This window comes from Schistocerca cancellata, chromosome 2 (assembly GCF_023864275.1).
Source record: "Schistocerca cancellata isolate TAMUIC-IGC-003103 chromosome 2, iqSchCanc2.1, whole genome shotgun sequence".
NCBI lineage: Eukaryota > Metazoa > Arthropoda > Insecta > Orthoptera > Acrididae > Schistocerca > Schistocerca cancellata.
Genome location: NC_064627.1, coordinates 536,304,623 through 536,315,053, shown reverse-complemented (window position 1 = coordinate 536,315,053; position 10,431 = coordinate 536,304,623).

The window sequence follows — 10,431 nt, the reverse complement described above, 5'->3', positions numbered from 1 at the left end:
CATCGGCAGTGATGTCCTGTCTGCCGTGTTGGTTCTGGAGTGCAACGGTGGATCTGCACAATCCTCAGGAGTTGTCAAATGCCATATTCTCTCACAAATGTCATTACATCAATATAATCAATTTACAGAAAAAATAATGAAGAGTAAAAACTTTTCTTCTTAATTCTTTTTTTTTTTTGGCATTTGTAATATTACTAAGCCTGTCCGGTTGGCTGTGCAGTCTAACGCAAGGCTTTCCGGGCGGGAAGGAACGCCTAGTCCCCTGCACGAATCCGCCCAGCAGATTTGTGTCGAGGTCCGGTGAACCAGCCAGTCTGTGAATGGTTTTTAGATGGTTTTACATCTGCCTCAGTGAATGCGGACTGGTTCCCTTTATTCTGCCTCAGTTACACTATGTCGGCGATTGCTGCACAAACAAGTTCTCCACGTATGCGTACACCACCATTACTCTACCATGCAAACATAGGGGTTACACTTGTCTGGTGCGAGATCTTCCCTGGGGAGGTCCACCAGGGGCCGAACCACACAATAATGCTGGGTTCGGTGTGGGGCGGCGGAGGGGTGAAGTGGACTGCGGTAGTCGTCGTGGGGTTGTGGACCACTGCAGCTGCGGCGGGGACGGAGCCTCTCCGTCGTTTCTAGGTCCCCGGTTTACATACAATACAATACAATATTACTAAGGACGCAATATCCAAAAATAAATTTAATGACAGCAGGGCCCTGTTAATGTTGTATGGACGTAAATTATGTGGTGTGAGGTGTCATTGTTTATGTGTGTACGTGTTTTTGTTAGTTTTTGGTTAGTTCTACTCCTGACATGCATCTTAATTTTACGCTGGCACTACCTCTATACTTCCACCAAACGTGCAGACTTCTCCAAATACTAACTTATTGTACTACCCTATGCCTTCGCTAATACTACTAAATCGAAATTTCATGCATTTTATTCCTTGTATACTCCTCTTTTATCTTTATTGGATGTCTGGCGGTGTTGTCTGCTGACACTGAAGTGGTCAGGGAGTGCGTCTACTCACACAGTTGCTGGTGAGTTACCTGTTATATTTGAAGTGGCATTTATGATCATGTAGACGTAATTTTACATAGTACAAGGATGCCTCCTGTCCCCCCTGTCAGGATCGCTGCTGCTAAAATGAAACACAAGCATACTGCATTAAAGTCTCATCCATGGTCCATCATTTCGTTTCTGCTTCCTATTTCTGGGTCTGGGGTTCGCCACTCTATTGTGAATTGCACTTGTCTGTGTTAATTCCCCAAACACAATATTTCACCGATGGTGCTCACATGGCGCTGGCAGAATTCCACCACGAGACAAGCTACACCGCATGTCAGGCGATGGCTCATCACACACCGAGTCTTAGCATCGACGCGCACCCAAAGCTTGGACTGCTAACACCATACGAAACACATCCGAAAATCAAGAGGCACATGCTCTATGGCACAATTTACCATCTTGACACCACAAAAAAACATAAAGTGATGTACGTAGGAAAACATCCCAGGTGGTGTAACGATTCACGCAGTACATACGGCAGAGGTTTCCCAGACTTTTCATCACTCTCTCTGCTGGCGACGATTGTGGATGTCGTATGGAAGTGAATATGGGTTTGATTCTGTGTTTCCACAACATCTCTTTCCACTTCTCTGACCAGAACTGAAGTCAATTGTCAGAGATGGTCCTGTCAACATGGCCGACGTGTGTCAGGAAATCCTGGCAGAATGCTCTACATACTAACTGTGCAGTTGCTTTCTGGAGCAGGGTTAAAGTGACATACTTGGATGTCAGCTCTACTACCACAATGATGTAGCAGTATCCTCTATTTGCTTGCACTAGTGGGCCCATTAAATCTGTTGCTGCAAGGTGTTTAAACTTTGATGGAATATAGAGATGCTTGCATTGCCACAGTGATGTGCTTTGACTTCTGACAACTTTGCAGACAGTCAAAACCCTCCATTTTCTTGAAATGGACAGTGTGGGTAATTTTAAGTAGCACTTCCTGGGTCCAAAATGTGCATAACTCAGGTGTGTGTGACAGATGATCTTGTTCACCAGTTCATCTGGAATGCAAACGTGCCAGGGCGCTGCTCCTCCCTCACTTCAAAAGAACAGAATGTCTTTTCATACCACGTAAAACTGCCTCAGTCTTGAATCCCTCTCGTCTTTCACCCTCTGTTTTAGAGCAAATAGACCTTGAGCCTTGCCCTGTTCCTTGATGATGTCCTTGAGGCTAGAGGTTACATAATTCTCTAATGCAACCTTCTTCAATATAGAACGAGCTGCAGTGTTCGTCTTCCAGTATGTTGGCATCACTTGTTTCTAGCCCCAAAGGTGAACGTGACAGCACGTCTGCAGTGATGTGCTCCTTCCCTGGTATGTGTGTGATTGAAAAGTCATATTCCTGGAGCAAGTGTGCCCATATCATTAGACGTTTGTTTCGGAGTTTCGCTGTGAGTAGGAATTCCAAGGTTTTGTGTTCGGTGTATTCTCTTGTTTTACTCCCATACAAGAAAAAACGAAATTTCTCGAAGCCGAAAACAACCGCCAAAGCTTCTAACTCAGTCACTGAATAATTTCTTTCACACTTGCTGGGGACTCAGCTTCCTAAAGCAATGATTCTGTGCACCATGTTTCCCCCTTGCTGATATCGTTGGAAAACCACTACAGCAATCCTAGAGCAGGAGCTGTCTGATGCCATGCAAAATTCCTCCTCCAGCTTAAGGTGCGAAAGAATTGACGCATTAATCAGCACGGTTTTGAGGCCTCAGAATTCATCTTCTGCCACCTCGTCCCATTCCCACGGCGTCTTTTTTTCTTGTGAGCCAGCGTAGTCCCGTTGTCGCTAATTTTTTCACTTGGACAAGTCGTTTATAGAAATTTGCAATGCCAAGGAAGCCACATAGTTGTTTCTTGGTTGTTGACGTGGCAAATTTCGTAATTGACCCTATTTTGTCCAGGTCTGGTGTGATTCCCTCCGCAATAATGATATGTCTGAGGAATTTTACTTGTGAGGTTCCTACGAACGACTTCATGATGTTGGAGGTTACATAATGTTCTTTGAAGGTCTGTAGGATTTCTCTGAGGATCGCATTGTGTCCTCTCCACGTTGGTTCCGCAATCAAGAGGTCGTCCACGTAGATGGTGATTCTTTGCTTAATGGTATCCTTTAAGATGCTATCGAGTCCTCTGACGAAGGCAGATGAAGACATGTTTAGTCCGAATGCTAAACGTTTAAATCGATAGCATTTCTTGAATGCCAGGAACGCTGTGGATTTCCTGCAGTCTGGGTGGAATGTAATTTGCCAGAAATTGGACCGCAAGTCTAGAGATGAGAAAACCGTAACACCATGGAAATTTGGCAGGAGTTCCTCCAGCTTTTCCGGACGATCTGTCTCTGGCTTAATGAATGTATTGATTTGGCGCGAATCCAGCACCAAATTTATCGAGCCGTCAGCCTTCTCTGCCACTGTGAGTGGGTTGTACGTGGAGTTTGTTGGTTCAATGATGTTTTTATCAAGCATCGTCTTGATCTCGAGAAAAACCTCCTGTCTGTAGGCGTGTGGGATTTGGTGGGGAGGCACGAAGAATTTAGTGTGTTCCCGCACTCGAAACGCATACATGAAATTTCGGGTTGCTCCGATTTTCGGTAGAAAGACATCCGCGTTTTCCTTTACTATTCTTTCTAGCTCTTCTTTTATCTGTATCGGGATGTTTGCTAAATTCCCTAGCATATGGTCAATAGCATCACACACCTCTCGTCAAATTTGTTCAACATCTTGTTGCGGCTACACTCATGGTGTCAAGATTGATATTTTCTTTCCCTCTTTTTTCTGCGTAGTTTAGATTGAAGCATTCGGCAGGGATTTGCGCACGTGTTGCGTGGTCGGAAAAGGAAATCTTTCTGGCGCCGTCTTTATGTAAAGTCAATTCTCCTCACTCTATGTCCAATACTGCCTGTTGTTGATTTAGGAAATCCATGCCAAATATTATCTCAATTGCCAAAGAAGGGACGACCAGAAGGTTCGCTTCTAAGGTGTGCCCTTGGCAGCTGAACGTCAACCTGGTTTGTAACTGCACTTCTGTATGCTTCCCTCTCAGAGCGAAGGTGATTTTGGTTTTCTTCAGCGTGAGTGCCGGCCAAGAATGATTCACAGTGGATTTCATGTATGCCGAATCCGATATCGCCGTCACTTGACTTCCACTGTCCACAATCCTGGTTAGATTGACATTGCAGACTGTGATGTGAATAATGGGGTATAAATCCGGATGTGTCATGATCTCCTTCTCCGCCCGTAGCAGTTCTCTGTATCAATTTCTATTTATTTTTATTTTTTTTTGCTTGACCCCTATGATGGGTTAGGTGGCCTCAATTCCCCATCTTCGCTACGTTGGTCAGTCCATTGACCTTGACCGTTGTATGTCCTGCTATTGCTTTGCTGTTGGTCCCTAGAATCCTGTTGGCCCTAGTTTGAGTTCTGCTGCTCTCTCCAGTTTCCGTTTCCTCGGTTGATGCTGTTGTTGTTATGATTAAAATTTTCTCATCTTATATATTCCCTTGAATTTTGGTTTCGATTCGATCAATGTTTTCCCCCATTTCGTCCATCGTCATTCCTCTCTGGCGAATCTGGCCAGTTACGGTCACTATTTCTCCTTCTTTCCTGTGAGCTGTGAATTTCATTCACGTAATCGAGTTCGCACAGTGCATTCTTGAAAGCTTCGATTGAATTGTTGCATCTACCGATGAGAACTTGCTGGTAACGTAAAGATAATTTAATGTAGCAGTGCCTTATAATTTCCTTGGGACTGTACAGTTGATCCAAGAATAGTCATGACCAGCAATTAGAAGAATTTGTCAGGACTGCGGAATCCTGATGTTTGTAAGTCCTTTCTTAACATGATCTCCTGTTGTATCCCTTTCTCTGTGTCTTGTGACCAGTATGCGCTAAGGAATGCGTCCTTAATTAAATTCTTGGTAGGAACGACAACTCTCCGCAACTCCGCGCATATGTTCTGCAATCGATCCTTCAAAGAAACCACAGATAAGCTGGAGCTTGTACTTCAGTGGCCAAGATTCGGATAGCACATGATCGTACTGTGCCATCCAGGTCTTTGGACGTCTCGTTGTATATTTTAAAATTCTGGTGGTCAAGAAAAGTTTGTGGTCCAAAGGTTCGACGTATCCCCCGTACGAATTTTCCCTCTCGTCTCCAGCGCGTGATTGAATGTATCTGCGCCCAAACGATCCTCAAGTACTGTTGTGGTATCCCCTCGTGTTGTCAGATTCACATAATAACATTTCTGACCTTCGTAGATGTGTATAATTGTTTTCCGGCTCAGTCTCCGACATGCTGTGTGTTTCCGACGGAGCGAGTTCTGTTACACGCTTCGCCGCCGGCAGGATCATATTCCTGCTGCATTCGCCCAAGTGTAGGGGTTGTGTCCTCACATAGCGGTTTGGAGAGTCGGAAAACATTTTCTTCACTTCTGCGATGCTCTCTATGGCGCTCTACCGGCCGAGATTGTGTTAGCAACTGCGTGACCCACTCATTTGCCTGCCAAACGTCCTTAGCCAGCTCGTTTTGTTGCGCGGCAACTCGGGTCTGCTTACCTTTAACTTCAGAGATTTTGGCCTGTTTGATTTCTATCTGTTTGATTCGCTTCGCAGCCCCTCTCTTTTTCCAGTGTTTGGGTTGGGTTGTTTGCGGGAGAAGACCAAACTACAAGGTCATTGGTCTCATCGGATTAGAGGACGGGGAAGGAAGTCGGCTGTGCCCTTTCAAAAGAACCATCCCGGCATTTGCCTCGAGCGACTTAGGGAAATCACGGAAACGTAAATCAGGATGCCGGATGCGGAATTGAACCGTCGTCCTCCCGAATGCGAGTCCAGTGTACTAACCACTGCGCCACTTTCCTGCCTTTCTTGAACTTTTTTTTTTTTTTGCCTTGCCTCTGGTTTTACACATCTCAGTTCTTGCCAGTTTAACTTTTTCTTTGGCCAATGATGTGTCCTTTTGTGCTACTTCCGCTACCAATCGCGCTGTTTTGGCATCGCGCTTCACCTGGTCCGCGACCTCACGCGTTTCTGCTGTCGTTTTCTTGATATTCTCTAGCTCTTCTTGATTCCTACGATCTCTTTCTTGGCTCCACCTATACCGACTGTAACCATTCTTATGACTAATTTGTCTCTTTCCACCTCTTCCTCCCATCTCTTTTTCTCTGACTGTCACTTCCTTTCTGCCTCTTGCATGAGAGCCTCAAACTGAGATCCACTGCTAACACCTCCAGGACTAGATGAACGAGATTCCATCATTCTGGGACGTTTCGTTCGTGATTCTCGTCTGCCAGCTTCACTGATGGTGCGTCTCATGCCAGCAGCGACTACATTTCGTTCTGCGGCGCTCTCCCGTTCACTTTTGTCACCTGACTGAGACATGTCGTCATACTACGCAGGTTCTAAGTTCGACATTTCTGCCCAGTCTGAAGCTGCATTTACCTGAGAATCCTGTGTAATATCTGCCTGGTCACTCTAATAATCTGGCGTGGATCTATGGTTAACAAAACACAATTACTTCCACTACTCTACAGCAAATGTGCCTTGCTTCTTGCAAGCATGCTCTCTAATTCTGACCCAAGCGAATATAAACACTACACATTCCTATGCCACACAGATTCTACTCTAAATTATGCTCCCGTGAGCTACTGATTTCTAGTTCGTGACAACGAAAAATTCTCAATCTATCCTAACAAATCAGCACAATGCCGTTTGTCATCAGAAACAAACAATCAAGTGACACAGAAGTCACAGCCACAACATGAAAATACACACATACAACAATTAAATATTAGTACTATGTATAGGCACCAGCAAGGCAATGTACTCTATCTACCCAGTGCACCACATTAAACATGGGAAACAGAAACTTCACTAGGCAACACTATCTACTATCTGACGGTCACAGAAGGTGCCATGAACTCAAAATTCTGCGCAAGGGACATCAAATTGAATGACTACGCTAGGCAACGCGATCCGACGGTCACAGAAGGTGCCATCAATTTGAGATCCTGGCATGGGATGCCCTTCCGATTTTTCCGACTGAAGACTGGTCCAATAGTTGTCTGACTGGCAACCATGGTGATTATGAAGTCCTTTTCAAAGTGTGGATACTGCAATATCGGTGGACCAATCAGATTCTCTTTCAGATGCAAAAAAATGTTTTATTGCTCGACACCCTGTGTGTAAGGTACTTCCTTTTTCAATAACTCATGTAGTGGCTTCGTGACTTTGCTGAAGTTGCTTATACTATGCCTGTAGCAAGCCACAATGTCTAGATACACTTTTAGTTGCTTTGGGGTGTTAATACTCCTGTTTCACTTTGACCTTCTATGGGTCTGGCCTCAAGCCCTTGTCGACCGACTGGGCCTAAATAACATACCTCTTTTAGCAAAAATTTGCACTTGTCTGCCTCTAGCTTCGAATCGTGGATCCATGTTGTAATAATGTCAAAATGGAGTTCAGCTGAAGACTTACTTGGCGCTGTTTGAAGAGCTATGTGCATCCATTTGTACTTGTAATGCCCTTACAGTGTACTGAATGCTGTTTTTTCTTGATCCTGTTTGTCTATTACGACCTGACAGTAGCCCTTCACTAAATCGAGGGTCAAAAAGCACTTTGCCTGTCCTAGACTGTCAAGAATTTTATTATCTTTGACAAAGGATAATCTGAATTCAGGGAGATCTCATTTAGTTGCCTATAGTCAGTGACCGTACACTAATTTTGATTTCCACTGGCATCTATCTTCTTCAGAATCATAATTAATTTAAAGTCCCAACCACATTTGCTTGGTACTATGACAACATCCTCTAAAATCTTTTCTACCTCTTGCTGGAGCACCTCTTTTGGTAGTTGCAGTATTCTATAGCATAGCGCCCTACCTTCTGCCTCTGATACCAGTTTAATTTTGTGCCCGATACTGTTTGTATAAGATAATTTGTCTCCTGGCAAACAGAAAATATCACTTTAATGGCACATAGCTCTATAATGGCTGTTTTTCTCTTCCGAGATCAAATGATTCACGCAAATATTCCTTGATAGTGTACTTATTCTCATTTTCAACTGTGGTTTGTTTTTACTGAGCAATTCCTGCAACAATGCCCATTCTGGGACTGCTTCTGCCACCACCTGTGGGCACTTCACTGATACACTCACGTCTGTAGTGTTCAGCACACTTGCTACGCATCCTCCTAATTCTACCTTAATGAATGCCACAGGAAGATACGCACCCTTAGTGATCCCCTTTTTTCGAATGACAGCTGATAGCCCCCTCTCATTCTGTTCGCCCCCTCCCTCTTTTTTTTTTGTTTTTGCTCACCTGTTCCTCTCGGGGTTCTATTGTGAGGCCTTGTTTCACTGGGCTTACGACCTTTTTGTCTTGTCTCGAGGCAACCCTAGTTACCTGCCTCTGCTGTGTATCAAGAGTTTGCTTTCTGCTCCCTACTCGCTGTCACCTTTCTACATGTTTCTTGCTTCAGGCTCACCCATTTCTCGAAAGAGATTTCCTCTTTTCTGGTAAATGTGTAAGGCTATGGTAGCGGTATCCTAATACATTATGCTAGATTAAACTTTCTGACATTCTGTAAGCTACTTCACCAAACTAGGCTCTATCTGCTGCCCGTATCCCACAAGAAATCTTAGGCGACTCTCCTTGGCACTCCAGTTCTATAGATTCATTTCTTTCACAGTGTACTATTAACATCTTTCCAAGCAGAGCATAAGGTTGCTGCTTTCTTATACCCTTACTTAGTTTTCCTGGCTTTTCATTTTCCTATCCGCGTTCCTGGACATGAAAAGCAATCAGTCTGTCACATAGTGACCAGTTCAGTTGCATTTAAAACATGCCATGGCCTCCATCTGTCACATGGGTCTCTGTGACTTCACCACCTCATGACCACTTCCTGTCCGTTTTCCTGCCATTTCCTGATACAAACAGCTTACCACTTGTGAAGTACTTGGTGGTCTTCTTTTCATTGCACTACGCTGCACCCCGTCTCAATGACAATCTTTCATCAGGCCAACGCTGGCATGAGTGGGGTTGCATCACCGACTCGCTTGGCGCTCAGCGGGCAGTGCGGCACGATGAATACACGAAGTCCTTTCATCCACACATGAATTTTTTCATCATTACTAACTTTACGACAACAGCGAGTATACAATGTAAAAGGCATATTACTATAGACATAACTAGGTCTGCTTTGGGTCTTAGGATATTTCCAACTTCTGGAAGCCAAACCATCTGTGTCAATGACCAGTAGACGGCCAACGAGGGGGAATGCCAAGTGAGTCCCAGCAAACATGGAAGCCATCACAGCAGGAAGCTATCACAGCTCATAGGAGCAACTGAGAGCCCACGTCAGCAAGTGAAATGTGATGACATCATGGAAGTAGAATGATACCATCATACAGGAAAAAAAGCAGAGTGTTGTAAGGTAGGACAAGTACAATGCAACAATAAGTATTCAGATTGCTGAACAGCAGAAAAGAGCCTATGAAAGGTGAAGTTGTCGGAGTCTGAAGTCACTAGGAGAGCTGACAGGGAATATGAGGACACAGGTGAACTAGCCATCCACACTGCCGCAGAGCACACAGGAAGTGCCAACACAAATACCCCACCCTTCTTAACAAATGCTCGATTGCTGAGCACTGATAACCGAATGCCCAGTGTATAATCTCACCCCTTGTGTCCTTTGCTGCTTTACAGTGTGAAGGGAGGCTATGGAGGTCGACCTCAGCACACTTAGCTATCTTGAATCATCTCTATCATCTCTGAGTCCATCTGGAAGGATGCTGCTGCACTGCCAGCATCCAAGGCAACACTGATGGGCTGCAGAGGCCACCATCACTGCTGAAGGCTTCACCTCCATGATCTGGATGCTTGTCAGTCATTTGTCTTTGAGAGGGGGGTTGACTACTGCAGCTCATCCCCATTCCTGTAGCAGACACTGATGCTGCTGGCTGCTCCTGTCTCCTGAATGGGGTCCGAGAGCTGACCCCTAGGAGCCAGCGAATACTTCAGGGGGACCTGGGACCTGACTCCTGAGTGCAAATTTTTGATGTAAACAAGTACACTTTGGAGATTGATACATAGTGCTGGAGGCCGCTGGAGTCCACGGCTGACTGGCAGCCCCATGACGTAACAGCTGCCACCTGACACTTTGCTGCGCTGGTGGTACTGCAGGTCGAGTGCATACTGGCCTTCCACTGCTGACAGGTCACTGCTCGCTGGCCCGGCTGTGGCGTGACCCTTTGAAAGGCAACCCTGTATCACTGTCTAATAAAAGTGTTATTGTAAATAATGTTTTATAGGTCCTCTCAAGCATAACTAGGTCTTCAACCTCATCCTGCCTGGCTCTCTCCTGAC